The sequence below is a fragment of the Capra hircus genome, chromosome 5 (genome assembly GCF_001704415.2).
Source record: "Capra hircus breed San Clemente chromosome 5, ASM170441v1, whole genome shotgun sequence".
Lineage (NCBI taxonomy): Eukaryota > Metazoa > Chordata > Mammalia > Artiodactyla > Bovidae > Capra > Capra hircus.
In genome coordinates, this window is record NC_030812.1 from 31,951,100 (window position 1) to 31,978,653 (window position 27,554).

General features: G+C 50.3%; 1 protein-coding gene across 2 annotated transcripts in view; it reads left to right on the plus strand.

Annotated features, from left to right (window-relative positions):
- Window positions 1–27,554, plus strand: part of VDR (vitamin D (1,25- dihydroxyvitamin D3) receptor) — a 106,593-nt gene that overhangs the window by 41,938 nt on the left and 37,101 nt on the right. The window contains exon 1 of one of the 2 annotated variants that reach the window (XM_018047872.1): window positions 6,298–6,383. The exons of the other annotated variant lie outside the window; for it this stretch is intronic. The gene's annotated coding sequence lies outside the window, so the exon portion shown is untranslated. Of the gene's footprint in view, window positions 1–6,297; window positions 6,384–27,554 lie in introns of those variants that run through there. 2 annotated transcript variants of the gene reach the window in all.

Here is a 27,554-nt window from a genome sequence, read left to right on the forward strand (position 1 = left end):
AATGTGGGTTGAAGGAAGGCCGTTGGTGGTGGCCAAGCTAGGAATTTAAGGGCTGCCCTCCTACTCCTTGTTACCACAAGTGGCCACCACACCCTTTCCTGCTGGTAGCCACTGCCGGGAGAACCTGTCCTGTTTGCCTCTCTGGTTTAATCTGGTTGAAGACCTGTGGCATCAGACTACTAACAGCTGTGGTTCCAAACACACCACAGTGAATTCCACCTGGATCCTGCCTCAGGCTCTGCTTAAATACGCCAATCGGATCACGGGATTTAGTTTCTAACCCTCAAGAGATTCTCTCACACACAATGTGCTTTCATTTCTGCACAAAGCAGAGGGAAAAGGAGCCAGATGGTGGTGGAAAGAGCAAGACCTGGATTTCGAGGAAGTAGACTTGGCCTCTAGTCCCCGCTTTGCAATTCACTAGTTGTAGATTTGAATGGGTCACCTAACTTGCCGAGCTCTCTGGATCTAAATCTTGCTTCTGTGTCCTCTAGAGCACAAGTCTCCAAGGGAAGGCATGGCTCATGATCCACTGGGCACAGAAGGATGATAGCAAAGCCTTCCTTTTTCATTCTTTTCTTTTTAACTTTATTTACTTGTTTGTTTTCGGCTGCGCCAGGTCTTCTTCCTGCAAGGGCTTTCTCTAGTCATGGTGAGTGGGGCCTACTCTCTAGTCAGGGCGTGGGGGCTCCTCTTGTCGTGGAGCATAGGCTCCAGGGCACTCAGACTTCAGCAGCTGTGGTCTTGGGCTCTAGAGCACAAGCTCGAGAGTTGGGGCACACAGGCTCATCTGTTCCGTGGCATGTGGGATCTTTCCAGATCAAGGATCAAACTCATGTCTCCTGCATTGGCAGGCAGGTTCTTTACCACTGAGCCACCAAGGAAGCCTCTCATTTGCTTTTTTATTTTTTAAAAACTAAGTATTAGTGGGACTACCCTGGTAGTCCAATGGTTAAGACTCCAAGATTCTTCTGCAGAGAGCATGGATTCAATCCCTGATCTGGGAACTAAGATCCTACATGCTGTGTGGCCAGAAAAAAAAGAAGAAAAAATTAACTGTTGGTATGTTTAATATACAGATTGACACTGCACCCTCAGTTGGTCCTCTTATCAGATGGTCCCATGTCAGTTATGTTGGGTGAGGCATCTGAGTGCAAAGGAGTGTTAGGAAAGGCGATCAAAAGTATCAAGACCATCATTTGCAATATGAATTTACATTCATTAATGTTGATGATGAATCTCACCCCAACTGTATAGTTTGACTTGAAATATGAGCTAATGATTGAACTTTTAAAGTCATATTGGGAAGCCTCATATTCATATATTCATATTTTTTGCCAATTGTTGTTGTTCAGTTGACCTCATGAGCTGCAGCACCCCAGGCTTCCCTGTCCTTCACTATCTCCCAGGGTTTGCTCAAACTCATGTCCACTGAGTCAGTGATGTTACCCAACCATCTCATCTTCTACTGCTCCCTTTCTCCTCTTGCCCTCAGTCTTTCCCAGCATCAGGGTCTTTTCTAGTGAGTCAGCTCTTTGAATCAGGTGGCCAAAGTAATGGAGCTTCAGCTTCAGCATCAGTCCTTCCAATGAATATTCAGGTTTGATTTCCTTTAGGATTGACTGGTTTGATCCCTTGCTGTCCAAGGGACTCAAGAAGGTTTCACAATCAGAAATGTTTAGAGATCATGTCCTGGCTATAGGATATGCAAATGATACAAAGCAGCACAACATCACTACCATTTAGTCCAGAGTGATCCCTGGTGGAAGTGGAGACGAACATCAGAAACACCAGTCTTAACAATGTCAACATCTTCAATGACATAGGGCAATGAGGCAAATACAGAGAGAGGGGTGTCCATTTTCTGTAGTGTTTGTCCCAGGACAGAGGCCAAAGGAAAAGAGCTGTCAACAGCCACATCTTTCTGGAGTTGAGGCCCCAGGGAAGAGTTGTTTAATGCATTCCTGGGTGACTTACGGAATGTCCTTCCTGTTCTTCTGGAGAAAGAAGCAGGCATGCCCAGGACGGGGCTTGTGAGGCTTCTGCTCACTGGTATGAAGAAAAGGAGATCATTGCATAATCACTTTCTGTGGAGACTTTCCTCTGAGTAGAGGGGGCTTCTTTTGAAAACAGTCAGCCTTTCCCTACTGACCTCTTCAGCAGCGATGTGACGCTAAGGGCACTCTTATCTGCTCCCGGGACATCTACTCCCATGCTGTAGAGACTTTCCACCCACCGGCCTCACCAGGCTCTCCAAAATACACCTCCCTAGAGGAGCGAAATAAGAATTTCCCCAAAGGCTAAGGGATAGGGTCCCTTCATTTCCTGCTAGAGTGATCGTAGTTGCTGTAAAACTGACTGCCACAGGCCCTTGTAGGTGGGAAAGGACTTGAGCCTCTTGTTTATTCCACTGGTCTCCACAGCTGGGATGGGGCTTGAAGAGTCATCATTGTCTGCTGGGGTTTGGATGGGAGCCCAGCAAATACCTGGGAGCCTAGGAGAGCTCTGGAGCTGCCTCTGCTGAGAGATTCAGGTGGGAGTCTCCACCTTCCTCTGTCCGGCCCCCAGGCTCCACTTCACTGTGCCAGCAAGCGCCATGTGTGGGCCAGCAGGCTGGCAGCCTAGGGCTCAAGGGTATGGGGGCAGGTGGGAAAGACAAGAGCCAAAAGCCCCAAGGATGGAGACATGAGCTGGGCTACTGGGAATGGAGCCCTGGGGCCAGACAGATTTGGATTGAATCAACAGTGATGAGCTACTCTGTCTAGGGCAAGCCAAGTCTGTGGACACTGACTTTGTGTGGCCTTGCATGTAACACCTCCACCACTATCCTGTTTTGGGGAAGTCAGGATTCCTGACATGCCATAAAACTTCATGAGGCTGAAAGAACCGCCCCAAAGCTGGAAAATGCAGGATCTTGGTAGGATAACAACTGAGTTAAGGCCACAAAGGCAAACATTGGGTGGATACAAGCTTCCTCAATGCCTTAACCCTGGCAATGTGGCCTTGGATGTAGAATTCTCCGAAGCCTTAGACCCTTTGTGGGATTCTGAGAGTGCCCTGTGCAAGCCAGGCTGGGTTCTCAAAGGCCTTTCTGGTAATCTCATGTTGAGGCTTCTAAATAAAGGGATCTCACAATAAAATGGATTTTTCAAACTTTAGGTCACAACCCACTGTGGATTGCAAAATCAATTTGGTGGATCCCAAAAATAAAGACAAAAGGAAGAAAGGGAGGGAGGGAGGAAGGAAGAGAAAAAGAATTTAAACATTGCAGGGCATCTCTTGTTTCATAAAATGTGTATCTTCATGGGTATACTGAGCCATGACAAAAATCATTTCTTACTATGAGTTGCAGTTAAAAATTCGATAAAACTATCCCAGGAAGACCCTTTCGTTTGGATTGCTTTTACTGCTTACAGTTTCTTCCATTTATTCATTCCATTTTCACCATGTGGAACATAAACAAAGACAACAACCCTAACATAGCTTAGAGAAAATAAATAAGTTCACCTTTCTGGACTTTTTTTTTTAATCTATAAAACAAGAGAACTAACTGGGATGACCTGGTAGCTTTTGTTTTTATGAATCCATAACTGTGTGTCTCTCTGATGTTACGGAGTTTGCTGAAAGTGAAAAGTGTTAGTCGCTCAGTTGTGTCTGACCCTTTGCAACCCCATGGACGGTAGACTGCCAGGCTCCTCCGTGCATGGAATTCTCTAGGCAAGAATACTGCGGTAGGCGGCTTCAGGGGATCTTCCTAGCCCAGGGATAGAACCCGGGTCTCCTGCATTGCAGGCAGATTCTTTACCATCTGAGCCACCAGGGAAGCCCCAGAGTTTTCTGAGTGAGTGTCTTTCCTTCCTTCCCACCATACCCATAACCATAAAAAATTTTTAGAAGAGAAAAGGGCCCTAAAAAAGGGAAAAGCAAACAGCTAGATTGGAGTGCTACAGAAAGGGCTCAAAGGGCACATTTTTACCTGGAGAGCAGCCTGGAAGGGGTAGGGCCTGGAGGGATAGATGAGAGGGAGCAGTTCCAGTATTGGGGGACGATAAAAAGAAATTGGTTAGCGATGGGGCTAATGAGTGCCGCTTCCCCAGGCAGTGCAGTGGTAAAGAATCTGCCTGCCAGTGAAGAAGACGCAAGAGATATGGGTTCTCCCCCTGAGTTGGGAAGATCCTCTGGGGTAGGAAATGGTAACCCTCTCCAGTATTCTTGCCTGGAAAATTCCATGGACAGAGAAACCTGGTGGGCTACAGCTGATAGGGTCACAAAGAGTCTAACACAAGTGTGCATACACACACACTAATGAGTACCTGTGCTGGGGAGTGGTACATGGCTAATTCTGCCAAACTCAGAACCTCTGAGTTCTCCAAGGCTGGGTTATCTAGTTTGTGATCCAATAGATGAAAAGCCTATAGACTTTTTTTTTTTTTTTTTTTTTGAGAGGCAGCATGGAACCATGAAAAGTACAGAGAGATTTGAGGTCAAGTGGTTCTGTCACTCCTTAGCTGTAAGAGCTCGGGTGACTCTGCACATCAGTTATACCATGGGGAGGGTATTTTCCAGCCTGCCTGGCTCAGAATGTCATGATGAAGGTCAAATGAAGAGCTGTGAAAGACACTATCAATACTATGGAGCACTTAGTACTCATCTTCTACCACTTTTTGATAAGGTTTATTTTCAAGATGTCAGGTTCACCTGGCCAAATAAGCACTACAAAGTGACTTCTGAGTGATCAACTTCTCCCAGAGGTTCATGGAACTTCCTGAGGGTGTTTCAAGGTGTTGGTTGGTAGAGGTTTCCTCTTAAACTCTCTTGCCCATGAAAATAGCTGCTAGCTTTCCCATGGTGCTCTGGGCAAGGGGATTCTTTCTTTGGCTTTCATTACAAGCAGGGAATCCATCCATCAGGCTGGCAGAATCTTCCAAGGGGCACTTCCTTTCATCTGTTTTCTCAGAATGGATAGCCCATTCCCAAGGTCAATCAATCTGTGTTTCTTCTATATTTTAAAACCTTTCCAGAGAGAAAGTATCAATGATATCCTCTTAATGAATTGTTTCAGTGCTTAACAAACTTGACTATTTAAAGGTTCTTTTTTCTTTTTAGCCTTGGTCCCTTTCTCTTGATCCAGTTATTGAGAGTTTGAGAGGGCTGGGTTATCCTATAGCCTAGCATAACTGTTTCAGAAATGGATGAGGCCACTGCAGCGACAACTGATTGAGCTTTAGAACTGCCCCTCATTGCATAGCTGTGTAATGTTGGGCAAATCACTTAACCTCTCTGTACCTCGATGTCCCACCTGTTCAGCTTGTCCCTCTGAGCCATGGTTTCCTCCTCTATAAAAGGTGAATGGCAACATCTTCCCTGCCTGAACAGGGGTACCATCTGGTGGATGACTTCCTGGGCATCTCTATTATAGAACATTAGGTTGTAATGACTATTTATGCATTCTCCCACTGGACAGTGAGCTCTAAGGAGGGAACTACATCCTTTTGGGCTCTCCTCTAGCATCTACAGCGGTGCCTAGCACATAGCCATTCGCATTTTCTACGGCGAATTTTCCGCATCCACCTACGATTCTAGGTCTCAGATGTGCTTCTCACTCCTTCCATCTCTTCACACCAAGGTCGCATGGCATGGTTGGGTGGGTGGTGTTGGGGCCCAGGGCCCAGGGAGGCTGAGACTCAGCTTGCTTGGATGACTTTCGAGACTGGCCAAGTACGTGGTCAGCCGTGGTCGCACCCGTGGGGACATCGAGTAGGGATACAGTGCAACTCCAGACTCGACTTCAGCCCCGTTGAGTTCCCTGGAGCTCGGCTGGGGTAGCGCGAAGGCGGCTGGCCCCCAAGATCCCCCTAGAGCGTTGGGAGAAGAGCTCGTGCCGGCTGCAGGCGCCTCCGCCCCTCTTCCCGAGACAAGCAGACGACGAAGACGTCCTGGCCGGGTCATCCCAGGTGGGGGTGACGCACCTGGAGGAGGCGTCCGCGGGGAGTTGGGTAGAACCACGACAACGGGAGGAAAGGGGAACCATCACGGATTATCGCAAGCAGACTCGTGGATCTGCACACGATAACCATCGAAAGCTCTCGCTCACGGAGGGCAGAGCTTGCCTGGGCCCATGGACAGCAGTCCTGGACAGTCTATACTGGGCAGTCTCCCAGGAGAGAGTGCGGTGGTTGATTCCAAGTCAGTATGGTTGCCGCGCGGTTGGAGCGCTTGGCAAGTGAAGACTGGACCTGTGGGTGGGGCCGGGGCGGGGCTGGCTCGGGGGCGGGGCAAGCGAGGGGCGGGGTCAGGTGCTGGGTCGTCTCCGCTTGTCAAAAGGCAGCCGCGGATCCCCGGGCGCCGGGAGCGCGGAGCAGCGTGCCCACCGGCCGGACCAGGTGCGCACCCGGGAGTGGCGGGGCGGGGAGGGCGGGGGGAGGTCCCAGGATCGAGATTAGGCGGCGCAGGGTTGGGGGCTTCGGGAATTCCGGACCTCAGTGCCCCGGAACAAACACTAGAGTCTGGGTAAACTTGGCGACTGAGAACTGGGCTTTCGTGCCCTAAGGCTGGGGCACTAAGGGGATCCTGAGGTCTGAGAAAGACGTGAAGTTCGTGCCAGGCTGGCACGGGGAGCGGCGAGCTTCTCGGGGCTCAAACAGCCGAATGCAGAAATGCTGCTCCGGCAGGGTGCTCGGCATTTGAGCAATCAGAAGCGTTTGCGTCCTTCCCCAGTCTGGGCGCCTTGGCGTGAGCGGGAGGAATAAGACAGCGAAGGATTGGCTCTCGGAGGTGCTGAGGTCTTCTGGGGGTGGGGTGTGTGTAGCCTTGTTATCTTGTAGGGCCCGTGTATGGTCACCTGCGATGATGGAGTTGGATCTTTTAAGTGGAGTTTTTTCTTTTTTCCTTGACTTAAAAAAAACAAAAAACAAAACAAAAAACCCTACCGATTATTTTAGACCTGGTTGACCCTAGCGCACTGGACTTATTTTTTCAAGAAACCCCTTTCATAGGTGTCCGGATGAACCTGGGAGACAAGCATCTAACTGAGGAGGGGACTCAAGGAGTAGTTTCTACTGGAGGAATGAGGAGCCCCACATCTGTAGGTGGTGGGTGGAGAGGGTTTCAGGGGAAGTACGTAGGAGGAAACATCGTATGGTCTCCAGGGAGCAGGTGGACACTGTCCCCTCCCCACCATGGACCACTGAGACGGAGAGACCCAGGCTGCCTGGGCTGGGAAAGCCCTGTGAGCCCAGGCCCTTCCCGCATCTTGTCCTCCTCGTCTTCCTCCTCTGTGTGGTGAGTGAGTCAGCCAGCCTCCTGTCTGGGCTCAGCTGCAGCCAGAGGGGCCAGAGCCCAGGCAAGCAGTTGGGCAGGCATTTTCTGAGCATTGCAAAAGCTCTCCTGGGCAGAGTTCAGCTCTGCGCCAGCTCCCTGCTGGAAGCCGGTGGTGGCCACTCCTGAAGGGGACACAGCACAGCAGTGATTATGGGATGGCTATGGTATGACTCCAGAATGGGTTGACAGTGAAGGGGCTGTGGCTTTGTGGTAAATCTACATCTCTTATTCTCCTCGGATCAGGAGGTGCATCCCAGCACTGCAGACTTTTCCAGTCCCTCATTCCATGTTTGCCTAGTGATCTCGTTAGCTGCCAGTGTCTTAGTGGGTTGGCTATGCACAAGAAATCAGGGAAGATTCTGGGAAGAGAGAAGCCATGGCGTTGGCAAAGGTTTTAAGTTGGGCTGGGAAATAGAGGTGGTTTGCTGAGGTGGAAATGGATTATCTGGACACTGGAGTGTCAACTCTATAAACCAAGAGTGTCATGTTTAGGGGAGACCTTCCCCATCGCATTCTTGTCAAAGTGCCGGAAGAGATTGTAGGTCCTTCTGAAATGGTGTCAGACCAGGAGGTTGTTACTAAGACTTCACATTTCTCTCTGACTTTTGTTTTGGGTGCTTCAGATCCTTGGGCAGAAGTAGGAGCTCCAGAACTCTTTCCCCCCTGCAACCACCTCAGTAGCCTCTCTGGACCCATTTGAGGAGAATCCACAGCCAGGCCATAGGGCTGACTCAAACTGCAGAAAGCTGGGGAATTCACAGTGTGTGCTCTGGCTGGGTCCCATGGCTTCAGTTTGGCTGTCCCTCATCAACCATGACTTGGACCCTTTCCAGGATAATGGATAAGAAAGGAGGAAAGAGAAAAGGCATAAGAAAAGAAGAGAGCAGGAGAAGGAAGAAGGGGAAGAAGAGGGCTAGGAAGTTTTTCTAATTCCTCACAGCTCTTCAGCCAAGGCTGTCACTTTATTCGAATAAATATTGTAGAAAGTCTGATGCTGTGCGAGGTGCCCTGATTACTTGTGTTTGTGATTTCTCGGTCTTATTTCCCTATTTGACCTCAGAATTAATCTCCTTTGGAGACTGAGTCCCAGAGGAAACATCAAGAGGTCTTCTTGGGCTCCCACCCTCTATTCCCAGAGCAAATAGCCAGTGCCAATGCCAGTGCCTTCCGCATTTGGAGGAAAGCCTGGGGCCTCATGGGCAGACCAAGACAGGAGAAGGGCTTGCAGTTGTTCATTTCTTTACCCCACATCCTGAGAAGGCAGCGGCCGTCCTGCCCGAGAACCGGAGTTTCTCGCCTAGAAACGGCCAGTGCCTACGTCCAGCATGTGGGTTCCAGTGGCCAGAGAGCCAGAGTCCTGAGCGCCTGGAGGTCTGAGCCGGGATGGCTCTCCGGTGTGTTGCTAACAGGATGAGCTATAGGAGCTCCAGCTTTCCATTTGTCACGGCTCATGTGGGCTTCCCTGTGGCTCAGATGGTAAAGAAACCACCTGCAATGCAGGAGACCCAGCTTCAGTCCCTGGGTTGGGAAGGTCCCCTGGAGGAGGAAATGACTACCCACTCCAATACTGTTGTCTGGGAAATCCCATGGACAGAGGAACCTGGTGAGCTACAGTCCATGAGATTGCAAAGAGTCAGACACGACTGAGTGACTAACACTTTCACTTTTCTTTCGTGTGTGTTTTGGATGCAGGAAAAGACAAGTAAGCAAATTATAAGATTTGCTTCAGAGCTTCTTGTGTGCCCAGCATGGTACTAGGTCCTTTGAGGGATGACGAGGAGCAGAACCCCCCAGAGTGGGCCTCCTCCCCCTAGACGGTCTGAGCCCAGGCTGGGCAGTGGGTCCTGGGCTCTCCCTCCACTACTGTCACGTTCTCAGGGGATCCAGCTGGGCAGAAGCCAGCCAGGCTGCCGCTTGGGAGCGGTGTGGTCTTGATATTTCTAGTTACACTTTGCTCTGATTCGCCATTGACCTTCTGTGTCAGTCCCCTCTTGGATGGGCTAGAGAGAGTGACTGTAAAATTTATTGCCCAAACTGGGAGCGAAAGAGGTGAGATGAATAGTTCTGTCAGGACAGTAGACATAAACCCAAGTTGTTCAGGACAAATTGGAACATTAAGGCATTCTAACGAACCCCACCACAGACCCAGTTGAGGTCACGGTGTGGAAGGAAAGACAGGTGAGTGTGAGTTAATGAGGAGAAGATGGGGGTGGGGCCTAATGGTGAAGGGAAGTTGGGGGTAACCTGTAATGTGGCGTTACCTCCAAGCGCAGTCTCTCCCTGAGGGCGGCACTGTTCCTCGCTCCCCTCTCTCAGGACCAGCCTACCATTCACCCCCTTTCCCTTCCCCGTGACTTTCCTACACCCTTGACTTGTGACCGGCCTCACCTTTGGTTTTCCTGCCCCACCCCTACCTCAGACAGGGACAGGAAGGCCTGCCAACTCCCCTTCAGGTGCCCCTGGGGGAACCGGGATTTACCCTGGAGACAAGACCCAACCTCACGCTTCCTCTTCCCTTTTTCCCCAAGTCTGCAACCTCTTCATTCTGTCCTTGCATCTTCCCAGACCTCCAGGGGCCACGCCGCCTGGCAAGGGAGCTCGGCATTAACGCGGTAGACAACCGGAAACGGAAGGGTAGTCAAACCTTACCATGTGGATACAGGGCACGGGTCACTTGTAATCAGGTTCCCAGGATACCGTAAGTGAAGTGGAGGTAGGAGCCGAGAGAAGCTGCAGAGCAGGAGATGGAGTCGGGTCCCCTGGACGCTGGAGTTTGACTCTCAGCAGGTCTGACTATTAGGGAAATGGTCCAGGGTGGGGACAAACTGTTCTTGCTCAACCCAGACTAAAAGGCGTTGGTGGCAGCCGCTGCATCCTGACATGGTGACATGTGGAAGAGAAACCACTTTCCCTTCTGAGTCCTGTGTCCTGGTGGTCCAGATGTTCAGGGTGGGTTCCCTGGAGAATCCCCGGAGGTTCAGCCTGAGAGTGACGGGGACGTGAGGGTGGAGCCTCTTTGATGACTGTGCAAACACTGTCTACTGTGGCAGGAAGGAAGTCATTCTCATCATTGGCAAATGAAAAGGGCAGGTGAAGACCTCTTGGGGAAGTCTTACCCTTTGAAACAATTTGTGGGGAGGGGAGAGGAGAGACCTTCTGGGGTGGCAGGGGTGGCAGGCTGGTGAGTACATGGCGGGAGCCAGAGGGAGAAATAGCAGACTCTCGAGGAGTCTGAGCATGTGTCATGCCTTTGCAAACCTGCTGGGCAGGTCCCGTGCCGAGGAATAGACCGAGCAGTGTTCCCAGAACCAGATGCCACACAAAGTCCCCATTCTACACAGGGGAGAGCCCTGGTCCTGAGCAGGGCGTTGGCAGCCACACTGGCGGGGAAGTGTAGCGTGGGCAGCACCTTGGGAAGCTGCTCCTCTCACTGGCCTTCTGAGGTCACGCGTGACTTTCCAGGCCCTGTGGGGCACCCACGAGGCCCAGAGCTCTGCTAGTGAGATGCTCAGTGTGTGCCACCTGCTGGCACTGAGGCTGTAGCTCCAGGAACAGCGACTTGCCGCACGCTTGGCTCCATGGTACCAGGTGCGGCACGGCCTCCCAGACCTGCCAGGGCCTGTGACGTGGGAACCACAACCAGGTTCCATTTTCAGATGGGAGACCAAGGCTCAGGGAGGGTGAGCCAAGGTGACACAGCTGGTGAGTGGGAGAGTCAGGACCCACGCTGGGTCGGTCTTAGCCTCCGGGCAACCTGACACCTCTGTTCTCAGCTGGCGGCCACAGGCATTCAGGGCCTGCCTTGCACATCGTACGGAGGCCTGCAGAAATGTTCCTGAGTGGCAGGTTTGGACTTACACACCAATCTGAAGGAGGTGACCTGGGAGTGAGTTCAGTCTGCCCAAAGGTTACTCTGGGGACAGTGCTCTCTCAGAAGAAGTCCCCCTCCACTAGAGCCTCAGACCTTGGTGCCTGTCCCACTTTCTTGAGTTCCTTACTTGGGTTAAAGCAGCAGACAAGACCCCGTGTGGAGAGACTGCATGGATAAAACAAGACTTGGATGGTCTGGAAGGCAAATAAACTCAATTTCAAACAAGTCACGTTATTGATGAGCATCTAAGTGCTAAGTCTACCAAGGAAGAAGAGGCCATTGTCCCACAGGTCAACTGGAAGCTAGTCTCACTCTGTTTACCTCTTCCTCTCCTGGCTGTCCCTTAAGGAATGCTCCTGGACCTACACACATGGAAAGAGAATTGGATTCCAGCCTCACCTGACAGCCTCTGCCAGATACTGTGCTGATCACTCTCCCTGTCTCCTTTCATGTTCCCAGCTTTGCTAGCTTTTCTTTGAATTAGGTTTATGAGTACAGTAAGCCCCCTACATGCTAGTGAATTCTGTTCTGAGAGCACATTAAGTCCAATTTGTATGTAAGCCCAACAAAGTTTGCCTAGGTACCCAACTAACAACAATCAGCTATATTGTACTGTACTGTAATAGGTTTTCACGCAAATAATATATAAAAAACAAATACAAAATATAAAGAAAAACTTTTTAATCTTACAGTGCAATACCTTGAAAAGTACAGTGGCTTGCTGGCATACAGGGACTGGCATCGAGTGAACAGGCAAGAAGAGTTACCAACTAGAGAAGGGAGAGGAGGTGGGAGACGGTAGAGCTGAGGGATCATCAACAATAGGAGATGGAGGCCAACCTACAACCGCCTAATATGACTGGATATGCGAATACACATTCTAATGTTTGAAAGCTCACAACTTGAAGGTTCGTATGTAGGGGACTTACTGTATTCTCTCCAGCATGTATATGGAAAACCAAGCTTTAAAGTAAAGATGCAGTGACCTGCCCCGTATGTAAAGTTTACCCATGATTACCGTTCTATGGGCTTCCCAGGTGGCGCTAGTGGTAAAGAACCCTGCTATCAATGCAGGAGATGTTAGAACCTCAGGTTCAATCCCTGGGCAGGGAACATCCCCTGGAGGAGGGCATGGCAACCCGCTCCAGTATTCTTGTTTGGAGAATCCCATGGACAGAGGAACCTGGAGGGCTACACTCCATAGGGTTGCAAAGACTCAGACATGACTGAAACGACTTAGCATGCACGCAGGCACTGCTCTACCTGGTGTTGGGCCTGGCTGTGCAAACCACTCCAGGCACCAGAGCCTGGAGACAGTAGGAAGCACTCAACCTGTCCTGTGGTGGGATTCTCAGAGGTTCTTGGTAAATGAATGAAATCTCACGTAGTGTTATTAGCAACCTCATAGGACAGGAGAAACACTGGATTTGAGTTAGACACACTTGGGTTTAAATTCTGGCTTTGTCACTTTGTAGCTCGTGACCTTGGGCATGTTTCTTGGTCTCTCTGAATCTCAGTTTCCTTTTCTGTAAACTGGAAGGAGAGTAACTCCCTTGCAGAGTTGTATGAGGATTACAGATGATACAAGCCAAGCACTTGGCACGAAGTAAGCCCTGGAAGAGAGAGTATGTGCAGACACTCAGTAGATATGCGCTGAGGTTTACCTACCATGTGCCAGGCACCATGCAAGACACTGGCGATTTAACAGTGCAAAAAGACTCTTGCAATTGTTTTAAATTTACTAGACCAGAAACTCATCATTGTGAGAGGATGTTTTAGAATCCAGGAATGGCTAAACTCAGACTGAGTAACTTGATTTCTCTTTCTGTCAATTCTTAGCTGATGAGCTTTAAAAAGTTATTTAGCTTCTCTGGGGCTCAGAGTCTTATATTTTTTAACTAAGTGTATCATATACACAAGAGTACGAGTAGTCCTATGTACAGATTCAAAATTAGTGTAATATATGTGGTACCTACCACCCAGGTTTGAAGTGGAACAATTTCAAAACCTTTTAAAACCCACTTTCCTCTTGCCTTTTACATTCCCTTCCTCACTTTACCCGATAGCGAAACTAATATGAATTTTAATTAATGAGTCCTTGCTTTCCTTCGCAAGTTATCATCTCTGTTTGTTTTACAATGTATTATTCAGCTTTACGTGTTTTGAGTTTACATACATGTGTGTTATCTGTGACGCACTTTTTTCACTCAGTGTCATGTTTCTGAGATTCACCCATGTCGAAGCGCACAGATGTGTTGATTAGCTTTCACCACCGCGTCGTAGTCCGTTAAGAATGTGCTGCAATTTGTATCTTTCCTCTTGTTGATGAACGTTTGGGCTCTTTCCAGTTTGGGGCTATTACGATCAGCTAACACTGCTGGGAATATGCTCTGGCCGTCTTCTGGTGCGTGTGTAGGCATTTCTCTAGGGCACATGGCATTCCACGCTTGGCATTACTCTCTAGCACCAGCTGTCTTCCACAATGGTCGTACCAGAAACACTCCTTTAAGTAGCAGATAAAAGTTCCTATTGTTCTCCATCCTTTTTAACACTTGATATAATCTTCATTTCTAAAAGGAAGAAGTGACACTAGGTGAGCTTCCAAAGTCCCTTTCGGCTATGCTGCTGCTGCTGCTAAGTCGCTTCAGTCGTGTCCGACTCTGTGCGACCCCATAGACGGCAGCCCACCAGGCTCCCCCGTCCCTGGGATTCTCCAGGCAAGAACGCTGGAGTGGGCTGCCATTTGGCTATAGTAATTGTATAATTCTCCACCTAAGGACCCGGTTTCTGGCTTTATGCATGTGCTTGTCTGATGTGTTGTGCACAGATGGTCCTGTAAATGCCACAGCCTGACTCTGAGAGCCCCGTTCAGGGTCCCCATGTGTAGCTGAAGCCCTTCCTCACTGGGCTTCCACCAACAGTGGGAGATGGGTCCGGCGGCTCCGCATCCTCCCCACAACTTGGGGTTTTGTTCACTTCAACCAAAGGGTGATATCGGGGCTGAGAACATACCAGATGCTCAGTTAATACTTCCTGAATTGCCTTCCTGCCAAGTGGATTGGGAGGGATGGATATTTTTCCTGAACGCTGATTTTAAGAACAAGACGTGGAAGTATCAGAATCGTGTGTGTGCTAGCTAAGCAGAGCACATGGGGCTGGGAACAGTGGTGGGATTTACGAGTGTCCAGGCTTCTTGATCATTTAAAGACTCCAAGTGAAGTGAATTGAATAGTCTCCACTGACCAACTGTTCAGAGTCTGGCCTTGTTCTTTGACTCTCTGACTTGTCCGATTGGAGAGCAGGGAGTATCTGGAAGATGAGTTGAAGAGAACAGAGGCAGTGCCGTGTGGACAGGAGCAGAATGCCCACAGAGAACCCCTTCCCCTTCCAAGGGTTGAATATTTTGCCTGGGGGAGAATGGGTGCTGGTTTAAATGATATTAGATGTACTCAGTGTCCTGGCAGCTATATAAACAGCCAGCTGCCCACCCACCCAGCCACCCACAGAATAAAAGAATGTGGCTGGTCGGGCAGTTGCATAGGCCACCCCAGCCCACAGTCCTGTAATTACCCATCTAGTCTGTGCCTGTCAGCTCCAGGGGCAGGCGGGTGCCTGTGCCCTGGGCCTCATCTTGGTCACCAGGCCCAGGCTGGGCTCCGTGGCAGGGCCCCGCCCATCCTCAGCCACCCCCACCCCCAGCTCTCCCTGAATGTCTCTCTCTACATCAACCTTTGACCCTTTTGAGTCTAACATATTATATAATAGCTGATAATCATAATAAACCAAAAGGCTACTATAACTTTATGCATTCCAGGCACTGGGTTAAATGTCTTGCATGCATCTTCTCGTGTGTGCGTCTCAATAATCCCATGAGGTAGGTGATATTGTTATGCCCACTATACAGATGAGGAAACTGAGTTCCAGGAAGTTAAGTGGCTAAATTTCTTGCCCCAAACCATCAAAACTTCCAAGTCAGAGCTAGAACTTAAATTCAGGTCTTTCTAAGACCCGACGTGTGGTCATTCTTCCCCTGCCCACCGCCTTTCCTGCACAGGGTCCTGTCTCCCCAAGCCGGAGGGAGCTCAGACTCCTCTGTCTCCTCCCCTTCCCTCCCCTTCCTGTCTGAAGAGGCCTGGAAAGAGGCAGCAGGCGGTGCCAGTGGAGGGTGAGTGGGGCAGTTCCAGGCTGGCCAGGGTGATGCTGGAAAACACCTTCGGGGCAGAGTTCTTCGTTCCAAAAGACTCTGAATTTCCAGGCTTCTGCCAGAGGCGGGAAGTTACTTCTGCCCAGCCTCTCTGGCAAGCGCGCCAACTTCTTGGGTGCCCTGTTAAGAAGTGGGGGATGGGCTGCCTCAGGTAAAATTCCATTGTAATGATCACCACCTGAGATCTGAATGGCTTTGTTGAAATGGAATTGTGTTAACCTGGGTGTAGGAAAGAACTCCTAAATGAGAAACTGGAGGTGAAATGGAGTTAATTTCCCCCTCAGTGTCTCTCAGTAAGGCTCTGGGAGGGCGTAGAGCCTAGACAGAGAAGAGTCAGATGCATTCCTGCTCTCCTTTGAAAGCCACGCTCCCCAGTAGTAGGGCAGGGCTGGGAGGGGACGAGGCTATGACTGTTCAGTTGTCCATTCCCTGCATTGTGCTGTGAGCCCTCAAGAACAGAACTGAACCCCATGTCCGAGGTGTCATCACGACACCTAAGATACTTAGCTCATCACAGATACGCTCAATAGTTTACTGGGTGGAAATGTGTTTGTAGGTAGACTGGGTCCCTTAAGCTAAAAAGGACAGTTGAAGGACAATTGCTTCATGCGACTAAAACATGAGATGACTCCTTCCAGTTATTGAACAGTTTGCATAATAACAAACACTACCACTTACTGAGAAGGAGCCATGCACCAGGTGCTATGCTGAGCGCTTTACACACATTGTCTCATTTAATCCTCACAGACAAATGAGGTAGGCATTGTTATTTTTCTCATTGGATAGGTGAGGGAACAGAAGCTTCGAGAGCCCAGGTCATTGGCTCTGGTCACACCGCTGGCAAGGAGGGAAGGCAGGGTTTGTACCCAGGCAGGCTGCCTGGGCTTCCCTGGTGGCCCAGATGGTAAAGAATCTGCCTGCAATGCAGGAGACCGGGGTTTGACCCCTGGGTCTGGAAGATACCCTGGAGAAGGGACTGGCTACCCTCTCCAGTATTCTTGTCTGGAGAACTCCACGGACAGAGGAACTTGGTGGGCTACAGTCCATAGTGTCCCAAAGAGTTGGACACAGCTGAGAGACTAATCAGAGAAGGCAATGGCACCCCACTCCAGTACTCTTGCCTGGAAAATCCCATGGACGAAGGAGCCTGGTGGGCTGCAGTCCATGGGGTCGCGAAGAGTCAGACATGACTCAGTGACTTCACTTTCACTTTTCACTTTCATGCATTGGAGAAGGAAATGGCAACCCACTCCAGTGTTCTGGCCTGGAGAATCCCAGGGGCGGCAGAGCCTGGTGGGCTGCCATCTATGGGGTCGCACAGAGTCAGACACAACTGAAGCGACTTAGCAGCAGCAGCAGCAGAGAGACTAACACACAGGCTGCCTCCCAGAACCTCTTTGCTCAACTGTCTCCCTGACCACAGAGCTCAGCTGTCACTGGAGGCTGGTTCCAGGGATCAGGGCCAGGTGGGTAACGGCAAGTGCAAACCCTGGTGGGATGGAGTGGAGGGCACAAGCCTGTTCTAGAGAGGCAACCCCACTCAGACCAGCAGGTCGCCTGGAATTGCAGAACAGTGCGGCCAAAATGTCCCCTTTTTTTTTTAATAGGAAGCTGGACACCCAGATTTTTTTCAAAAGTGAAATCTATTTTTTTAAACATTGACAAGTGACTTAAAAATGTATACTCACTGGTGGTGATAGGGAGGAGGGTGACAAACCGAACTGACTCATGGTCGGGTTTAGCTTCCTGTGTATCCTCTGGTAGTTTCTTTTAACAGATGACTGTTCCCTGGAGGGGGACTAGGAAAGCCCTAATGTGCACAGAATTCATTACTAATGCCATGAGTGATCCCTCTCCATGGGTTCAGTCCCATTGCATGATGCTTCACAAGGCAGAGTGCTTCTTCCTGGAGAGTAATAATGAAATCTTGCCATCTGATAGGCCTTGAATGAATCCTCCCCTTTCCTCCTTATCTTTCTCCCTCTCTCCTTCCTTTCCCCCTCCTTCCTCCCTTATTCTGTCTTCCCAGTCAGATATTTTTCCTATAGCTATTAGAAGGAAATTTCAGTGTAGAGAAAACAAAAGTTTCCTTTTCTTAATGGTCAAAGAAAAGATCTTGAGGCCAAAAAAAAAAAAAGTGGCATTTTGGGGTTGGGCTTGGCAGTCAATGAATGATGCTCCTCGAGCCTGGGCTGAAGCCCTACCAGCACTGCAGGCTCTCCCGGGCTGTGAGGTTGCCATGCTGCTCACTCTCTTGTGATCTCACGGAGAAGGGCTCATTCTCCACGTGTTACACTTCAGAGTGCGTGCCCAGCCTTCCACTGTGCCCCTGAATGTAGGCTTCCTCCCCCTCTTAAACACCTGGGAGGAGAATTGTAAACTAATAGCTAATGTTGGTATGGAATATAATGGTTTTTGTAACATATGTTTGAGTCTCAGCTGATACAGCACTCCTGTAAGACAGGTGAACAGATATAGAACCCCCTTTTTGAGGCTTGGTAAAGTAGCAGGGTTTGATATTTTTTCCTTCCATTCCATAAGAGAGCAGTAGCCACGAAGGCCTGCAGGAGTGCAGGAGCCCCTGGCTCCCCCAGGCCTTCTTTATTTGCCACTCTCACTTCTCACCTGATATCCACAGGTGAGGGTGTGCGGTAGGTGGGACAGCCAGAAAGTCCAGAGCCCCTGACTAAGGTCTCCACCTCCCTGAAACTCCCACCCCATGGCATGAGCATGGGGAAGGCCCTAAACCAATGGATGGCCGGAGGCCGGCCTCCTCTCCACGCCTCCCCCCACTGCCTGTTACCTTGAGCCATTGTTCCCCAAGCTGGGCAGAAAATAGCTCACTCAAGAGAATTATTTGTGTCTGTTAAACTTCACTCCTGGGCTCCTGATGAGCCTGGCTGCAGAATTGTTTTTCAGGCCAGGGGGAGTTCTGGGAAAAGTGAGGGGTCAGGGAATGAAGGGGAAGCCGTGGTTGGAGGGGTGCCACCTTTCCCCCAAAGGACCATGATGACCACAAGCACCAGCCCTCTTCCCTAGGACGCTGCCCATTGGTCGGCCTGACTAGTGGCCGACAGTGTGCAGCCTGCCCAGCCAGCTAGATGCTCTTTCACTCAAGGCTCCTTTCACCGAGTGCAGGCCCTGAGTGGGTCCAGGGCTGTTTGCCTCTGCCCAGAGTGTTGAGTGAAGGTAGTGGAAACTCTGTTACGTGGTGTGGAGGTCCAGGTGGGCAGCTGGGGGGCTGCAGATGGCTGACTGCCAAGGAGGGAAAGAGGTTTTTGCATTGGAGACCTGGGCTCAGCTCCTCCCATGCCCTGAGGCAGCGCCGAATGGCACAATTCAGTTCAGTTCAGTCACTCAGTTGTGTCCAACTCTTTGCGACCCCATGGACTGCAGCATGCCAGGCCTCCCCGTCTGTCACCAATTCCCGGAGTTTACTCAAACTCATGTCCATTGAGTCAGTGATGCCATCTAACCATCTCATCCTCTGTTGTCCCCTTCTCCTCCTGCCTTCAATCTTTCCCAGCATCAGGGTCTTTTCAAATGAATCAGTTAGTCACATCAGGTGACCAAAACATTGGAGTTTCAGCTCAGCCTCAGTCTTTCCAATGAATATTCAGGACTGATTTTCTTTAGGATGGATGGGTTGGATCTCCTTGCAGTCCAAGGGACTTTCAAGAGTCTCCTCCAACACCACAGTTCAAAAACATCAATTCTTCCGTGCTCAGCTTTCTTGGTAGTCTAACTGTCACTTCCATATGTGACTACTGGAAAAACCATAGCTTTGACTAGACGGACCTTTGTTGGCAAAGTAATGTCTCTGCTTTTTAACATGTTGTCTAGGTTGGTCATAACTTTTCTTCCAAGGAGTAAGCGTCTTTTAATTTCATGGCTGCAGTCATCATCTGCACTGATTTTGGAGCCCCCAAAGTAAAGTCTGTCACTGTTTCCACTGTTTCCCCATCTATTTCCCATGAAGTGATGGGACCGGATGCCATGATCTTAGTTTTCTGAATGTTGAGCTTTAAGCCAACTTTTTCACTCTCCTCTTTCACTTTCATCAAAGAATCTCTTTAGTTCTTCTTCACTTTCTGCCATAAGTGTGGTGTCATCTGCATATCTGAGGTTATTAATATTTCTTCTGGCAATCTTGATTCCAGCTTGTGCCTTCATCCAGTCCAGCATTTCTCATGATGTACTCTGCATATAAGTTAAATAAGCAGGGTGACAATATACAGCCTTGACATACTCCTTTCCCGATGTAGAACTGAGGAACTAACTGTTGCTTCTTGACCCACATACAGATTTCTCAGGAGGCAGGTCAGGTGGTCTGGTATTCCCATCTCTTTCAGAATTTTCCGGTTTGTTGTGATCCACACAGTCAAAGGCTTTAGCATAGTCAATAAAGCAAAAGATGTTTTTCTGGAACTCTCTTGCTTTTTCAATGATCCAACGGATGTTGGCAATTTGATCTCTGGTTCCTCTGCTTTTTCTAAATCCAGCTTGAACATCTGGAATTTCACGGTTCACGTACCGTTGAAGCCTGGCTTGGAGAATTTTGAGTAATACTTTGCTAGCTAGTAGTAAGACTTTGTTAGTGTGAGATGAGTGCAACTGTGTGGTAGTGTGAGCATTCTTTGGCATTGCCTTTCTTTGGGATTGGAATGAAAACTGACCTTTTCCAGTCCTGTGGCCACTGCTGAGTTTTCCAAATTTGCTGGCATATTGAGTGCAACACTTTCACAGCATCATCTTTTAGGATTTGAAATCACTCAACTGGAATTCCATCACCTCCACTAGCTTTGTTCATAGTGATGCTTCCTAAGGCCCACCTGACTTCACATTCTAGCATGTCTGGCTCTAGGTGAGTGATCACACCGTTGTGATTATCTGGGCAGCACTGAATGGCACTCTGTGCAGCAAATCAGTTCCATCTTTGCCCCAGATGCCAAAGAAAAACAAGGAAGAGGAAGATGGCCAAGGGGTAGGGTTGGGGGAGAGAGTTTTAGTTTGGAGACAGTTCAAGGGTTAGGACAAAGGCTGCTATTTCCTACCACTTTGTGGCCCCAGGGAAGAATCCTCCAGTGGTTTGGCCTGAAACAGCGAAGCAAAAGGGTTATCTTCAGTGATAGCTCTAAGGGCTATCAGCAGTGAGCGTGGACTTCTGGACTTGGGGTATGGGCTGGCAGGTGCAGGAGACTTCCCGCACGTGTCCATGGTGCAAGTTGTTTGTGACCGTCGTGTGTGTGTGTGTGGCTGATGCCCTTAGAGGGATTTCTGGGAACAAGGAAGTGACCTTGTGGACTGGGAGACAGGAGTGAGCCAAGCCGGCTGGTGGACGCAGGTCTGCGGACCGGTCGGCTGTGTGGTAAGTCATCTCTCCCTGTGCCTGGCAACCATACCTGGCTGCCCTAGACAGATGGATACATTAAATAAGGATTGGCTGGTGATATGCCGCTGAGTTGTTCACAGCTTCCGTCTGCACTTGTTGAACCTTTTCTTCTCTCTTTTGGCTTTCTCTCACATTTTCTTATTTAACTGGGCTGGATTTTCCAGAATTCTCCCCTCCACCTTTCCTTTCCCACACAATTACTGATGGCCTTCTTCCCAGGGCAAAGAGTCAGTGCAGAGAGGCCCGCTGCCCAGCTGACCCAGGGGTCCATTCTCCATGAACCATAGAGTAGGAGGCCCGTTTTTACTTCCTTCACAAAACTCAAGGTTGACTCAGGTTGGAACGGGAATCTGAATGGAGTCTGAAAGTCTTTGGTTGCAAAATACCACTGCAACAATTTAAAATTCCTGGTATTTGAGAGTCAGCGGGTTTACTAGAAGAAGTACTCAGTAGTGGAAAGAATGGAATTTACTTCCGACTGAAATGAGTGTGGTTAGTTGGTTTCTTTCTTGCTGGTGCCCCCCACCCACCCAGCCAGCCATATAGAGCTAGTTTCTCTGCCTCCAGCACACTCTTTCCCTTTTGCCTCGAAGACTTTGCTCATTCAGTATCACCTGCCTGACCTCTCTCTACCCTCTCACCACTATCTTGTTAGAACTATGGTCCTTCCTGTCTCAGTTGGGAGACAGAGAAGTGACATCCTCTCCAAGACCAGGCCAGGTGCCCCCCACCTGCTCCCGTCACACCTGTGCTTACCTGCATTGCAGCCCAGATCCGAGTTGGAGATTCCTGTCCTTTTCTCCCTGTAGACAGTAAGCTTCACGAGGTCGGGCCTCTGTGCGGCTTCCTGTGGTGTCTCCGGCTCCTTGTGTAGGGCCTGCCATATAGTCAGTGCTTAAAGCAAGGCAAGGGTCACCATCAGAGATAAGGCATCAGAGACCAGAACCGATGGCCACCACAGTGAAAGGCCAAGAGGAAATGCCATGGCCTCCCTGGTCCTCCAGTAGAGTCCCCAAGAAGAAGTCTACACAGCAGGATGGCTGGAATTCTGACCAGACTGAAACTCTGGAAAAGCTCTCCGGAGGACATCATTCTACATGGGAACTGAGGAGCAAGTTGGGGGTGACTAGGCCTGCCCTTGAAAGTAAACGGGAACCTCCCAGGTTGGCCTCTTCCTAAGAAGCCTCAGGAATACAGGAGTGTTCACCTCCTCGCGAATAATGCTGAAGACAGACAAGATGTCTCTGGGTAAATGAGGCTCCCCTGGTGGCTCAGACAGTAAAGAATCCACCTGCCAATGCAGGAGACCCAGGTTTGACTCCTGAGTGGGAAAGAGCCCCTGAAGAAGGGAATGGCTGCCTGGAGAATTCCATGGACAGAGGAACCTGGCAGGCTACAGTCCATGAGGTTGCAAAGAAGCAGACACAGCTGAGCGATTAACACACACAAACATGGGACTCGACATGGGACTCGTAGAGAGTTATCCAGCCCTGCCTATCTCAGAGAACCTGGGGACCCTCGTAGATTTCTGACACAGGCCTCAGTGGCTTTCCAGGGCTACCAAGAGTGGGGAACAGGCAGAAGTCCAGGCCCACTAAATCAGAACCAGCCCAGTGCCTAGGTTTGGGGCCATGACAGAGCCACTGGCCTCTGCAGCCTTCTGCCGTCTGCAGAGGGGCAGGAGTGGGGCGAGGAAATGCCACCGCCCTGAGAACACACAGGGGATGCTATGGTATGCGGAGCCAGTGTCCCACCGTGGAGAGAACAGATGCTCGATAAGCCCTGGATGACGAAGGAGGTAGGAGAGAGACTTGGGGTGAGAGAGGAAAAGGACCGGTGATGAGCAGAAGTGATTAGTAATTGGTGGCACCTTGGTAGCCACGGTGTCATCTTCCCTGTGGAGGGAAAGTCCAAATGTGCAGCTCAGCTTCTCTGCTTGCTGGGGAGAGAAGAGAGCAACCCATTCTCCCCGTCCCTAGCAGCCAGATTTTTGGGAGCCACAGCCAATGGGTGGGGTGGTCAGTTTTTTCCCAGTTAAGAAACGTGGCTTTCTGGGCAATGTTTGTTTGGGGTGGGGCTTTTGGGATCAAGAGCAGACTTCCTGACCTCTCTGGGTCCTGAACTCTTCGTGACTGTACTAACAGTAACTGCTGTAATAATGAGAGCAAACATATAAAACTCTGGTGTCCTGGGCACCGTGCTGAGTGCTGCGTGGAGAACTTGGTCTCTGTGACCGCCTTAGACCTGGGAGCGCTCATGTCTCTATTTGTAGATTAGGACACTGGGAGGAGCTCTGGGGGAAGTGGGAGGGTAGTCAGGTAACCAAGGTGTCAGGCTGGCCAAGTGATTGTGGAGCTGAACAAGGGCTGTGATACCAAGGATCCAGAATATCTTGCTTGGAGCTGGCAGGACCTGGGGCTTGGGTACTACCTTTCCTGCAGTGCCGGAAGAGGCTAAGTGATACAGAGATCGCATTGATCCCAGAAGAAAAGCGAGGAAGACCACTTGCTTCCCCTGTGGCGGTCTCAGTTTTCTTCTGCTAGGAAACCAGAGACTCTGGGCTGCAGCTATGCACGGACTGGTTCCCTTCACTAGTCACCGTCACTGCCCACACTTTCCGTTAGTTACCTGGAGAGCAGTAATCAACCCAGAGATCTTGTTGACAAAGCTGAGGACTGAGTTTCCACTGGAAAAAAAGCAGCTTGCAGGAATAATTGTTGATAAGAAGTGGAAACATATCTAAGTAAACTATGAATCTCTTGTTCCACTGCCTAGAACCTCGTGGATTCCTGCCTCTGGGTTCTGCTCAGCTCCAGGAAGCTGCCAGTTCTCCCAAGAATGACAGGACAGTCTGCCGAGAAACAGTCTTGGTGAATGTCCAGTAGAGTGGGAGCCTATGGCACGGTTTCTGTGCAGTGACCCGCCACCTCTTGACACCGTAGGGGTCAGTCAGCCCATGACCCTTATCAGGTTCTCGAGAGTGAGGTATAGTCCCCAAAAAGTTAATTAAGAAGCATTTTCAGAAGAAAAGTTATTCCTGAAACTACTGGGTCATCAGCCACTTAATTTACCGTGCTTCAGTCAGCCATTCAACAATTTGATCCACCTCAGCCTTGTTCCTAGAGCCACAGTGCTGGGAGTCAGCCTCCCCTGGAAATAGCTAAGCCTGAGACGGAGGTGGCAGAAAATCTTGGAAGAGGTTATATAGCTACTCACACTCTTCCGTAGGCCCTTTTCTTAGGCTGGAAGCTTCTTTCCAGGCGAAGGCCAAGGAGGCAGACACTGTCTGCATTGACCACCTTACTCACTGCCCTGGTGGGAATCATGACCATACTTGGGATGTGTATGAAGCCTAAATCAAACGAAATGTAGCCAGGCTAGCTTCCTCTGCTTCTCCCCTGAAACCTCACTTGCATCATAAACGTTGCAGAATTTTTCTATTTTTTATGACAATTTTCCAGCAGGTGAGGAATGGGTTACTTTTCCTACTGTGTGTGCTGGCATCATATGGTGGCCTTGTTGACCCCTCCTCAAGGTACCGTGTAGGAATGGCCTGATAGATTCATCTTAGATGGCTGTGAAGAGCTGGTCTAGGACCAGTAGTTGAAAACTACTGGGGCTTTTTCATCTGTGCATAATGAAAAACTTTCTAAGCTTAGAGCCATCCAAAGAGAATGGGTTGGCCTGGGAGAGTTCTCCAACAGAAAAGATATTTAAATACAGGCTAGAATATTGTAGAAGGGATTTAAAATGGTTGGACTAGGTGAATTAAGTTTCCTTTCAATCGTGAGATATTCTGAGATGACTGGTATCCATTGGGTTTTACTTTGGACATTGTAGTCTGCAGAAAATAATTTCCGAATGCTCTCACCGTGTGTGTGTGTGTGTGTGTGTGTGTGTGTGTGTGTGTGTGTGTGTGTGTGTGTGTGTAGGAACTGAGGAGATGGGGGAAGAAAGCGTTAGGCCGAGTTCTAACTCTGCAGTGTACTTTCCTCTCCCCTTGCTCTCATGTCCACTCTGTTCCTTTCAGCTTCTTCTGGAAGGCAATGCTGAGATTGTTCTGGAAAAACAATGTGGGTATATGTTGGGGATGGGAGAGAAGGAAGAAAGGGCGTGACCCCAACTGGCCATGAGACTAAGCTGAGCCTAAATCATACTGGAATAAAGAGATGACAAGTGAAAAGCTGGGTTGGTCATACAGTGTTCAGTGCTCCATGGGCAGAGCTGCAAGGATGATGAAATGAAAGCAACCAGAAAAGGGCGTGCACGCGTAAGCCCATGTGCAATTGTGGCTGGCGTGTGCACAGACTCACCCCCTCCAGAGACAGCCCGATGTGTGGCTGACTCCGTGTATGCCAATTTTAAGAAGAGGAGGAATTTTCTCCCCCTCTGCTGGGAAATCACATAGCTTTCCATCTCTTTCCAGAAGGAGAGGGAGCTTTGAGCTAATGTTCACAGTTAGAAAGCCCATTCTGATCAGCCCATTCCCGGCGCAGCTAAGCAGGGAGCCCGCTCTTGGGCTCCCAGCCCCCACAGGACCCTTGCAAGGGGCCACATCCCTCCTGTTCTTCCTGGGCTTTAGCATCTGAGGGTGAAGGGGCCTCACGTGTTCCTGGGAGGGTCGGGGAGAGAACTCAGTGAGGGAATTTCATTCCTGACTGATCTTAAGGCCTCATCATGGTGGGAATTTGGCCTGGGAGTTGCACACTTTCAGACCTGGAAAAGACCTTAGAGGTCAGACCTCTGTCCACTGCTTGGTCCTCCCAGAGTCACAGCTTTGCTGCCCTCAGGAGTCCAGGGAGGTCCAGTGACTGCAGCAGAGTTAAACCTGGCCCAGCAGCAATTTGATCCTTACCTCCTGAGGGCTCTGCTCCAGATACCCTGCAGCGCCAACCCCAGGAGACTGTCCTAAGCGAAACTCTGCCTGGGGGCGTCCATTCAGCAGAAGCCTCTGGAAGATGGGGTGCCTGCTGTGTAAGCTACCAGGCAGACGTGTGGGAGAGGCGGTGGTTGTGGCTTCGATGACTGGAAGGAAACATGTTATCTCCTCATTTCTTGCTAAGGCAGGGTCAGACCTGGGGTCAGACTCAGGCAGGGGTTTTGATGTGGGATGCAGAGCCTGGAGGAGTGGAAGCCAGGGGCTTTCTGCAGAGCTGAACCACTCCCCCTCTGCTTCTCTGAGGCTCAGTGCTAGGGGCATGGGTATTTCTAAGGCAGGGGCAGGAGGGGGTGGCTTTGGGGACAGTCCCAGCAAAGGCAGTGGGATGTTCTCATACTCAGAACATGAATTGGGGTGGGGGTTGTATGATGTGGCAAAGGGGGTAGTATTAAGTTGTTTTTTTCCACTTGTCCTTTTTTCACCCTGTGTCTTTGCCCTACTTTCCGTCAACTTGAACCTACAGGACCATCTTTCCTATAAGGACCACCCAGTGGTGCAAAGTTGCCTGGTGGGGAGAGCTCCACCTTTTGATGGGGCTTTTCCTGGATGAAAGGGGTTGCCAGGATGAAGAGAGATCCTGGCTGATTTGGGAGCCTTGGGAAGAAAAGAGCCAGGACATTCTTCCATGGTGACCTGGGGATGGTCCTGTCCGTTCCTCCCTGACTTGGTGGAGGTGAGGGGAGCCCGGGGCTTAGGGGGAGGAAACCACTGAGCTATGTCCCTTAGGAAAGGTGGCAGAGTGGAGATGCGGGGCTCAGCTGCCTCGGTTCAAATCTGGGCTCCAAAGATAATCATCTTCTCTGTGCCTCAGTTTCTCCATGCCTAGAGGTTGTTGTGAGGATTAAATGAGTGAGTGCACAGGAGGAATCTGGAGCAGGGTGGGAGTGAGTACTAGCGCCCCTGCCAGTGGTTATCACTGGGCTGGAAGAGTGGCAAGGAGAAGAGGGCCGCCCTTTATTGGCCATTGCAGGCAGCCCATCCTTGCCTGGTCCCTGGCTTCACTGCTGGCCTGGCCGTGGGACCCTGGGCAAGTCTCAAAGTGCCCTACCTGGAGTTTGGTTTTGCCATCTGTAAAATGGGACTCCTCTGCATCTTGCAGGGTGGTTAGGAGGTTACATGAGATCCCAGGTGGGAAGCTTAGCAGTCTGGCACATGGTAGATACGCACACACTTTCTCTGTAAGTTCAGGGATGGCGAGCCACTTAGATCTCAGATCTGACTTCTGAGGGTCTTAAGGGCTGAGGGCAGTGGTCCTTTCTATACCCAACTGGCCCTCACCTCAGACTTCCTGTGGAGCAAGCCAGGAGTCTGGGAGATTGCCAAGGCTGTGGGGCAGGATCCTGAGGAGGCTAGTTGGCTGGGGGCCTTGGGCAACACGAGCAGAGGGAGCAGAGGAGAGCCCGGGGTGGTGGCAGCGTCTCTGTGCCTGCAGGTATCCCTCCTCCACCCACGGCCCTTGGGAGGGGGTCGGCCATGTCCACGTTATCTCAGTAGAGTCCACTGACATTCTCCTCGCATGTTCCTTGCGGGCACATGGGTTAGGGGGCTGGCAGTCCTAGGACTGAGCCCAGGTCTGGATGCTCCTTGCGCTCTCCCTGCCCCTGCCTCGTCGGACCACTAGGAGGCAGAGAAACAAAAGCTGAGGGTCTGAACCTTCCCCATTGGGGGGTTTGCCTTAAAGGCCTTTCCAGGGCTCAGGTCAGACACCTGTGTATCTATTATCTCCCAAGCTACTTCCTATTGGTGTCAGCGAAGGGGGGAAGAGTGTGTGTGTGTGTGTGTGTGTGGTGGGGGGGGGGGGGGGTAGACAAGCAGCGCTGGGTGTGGG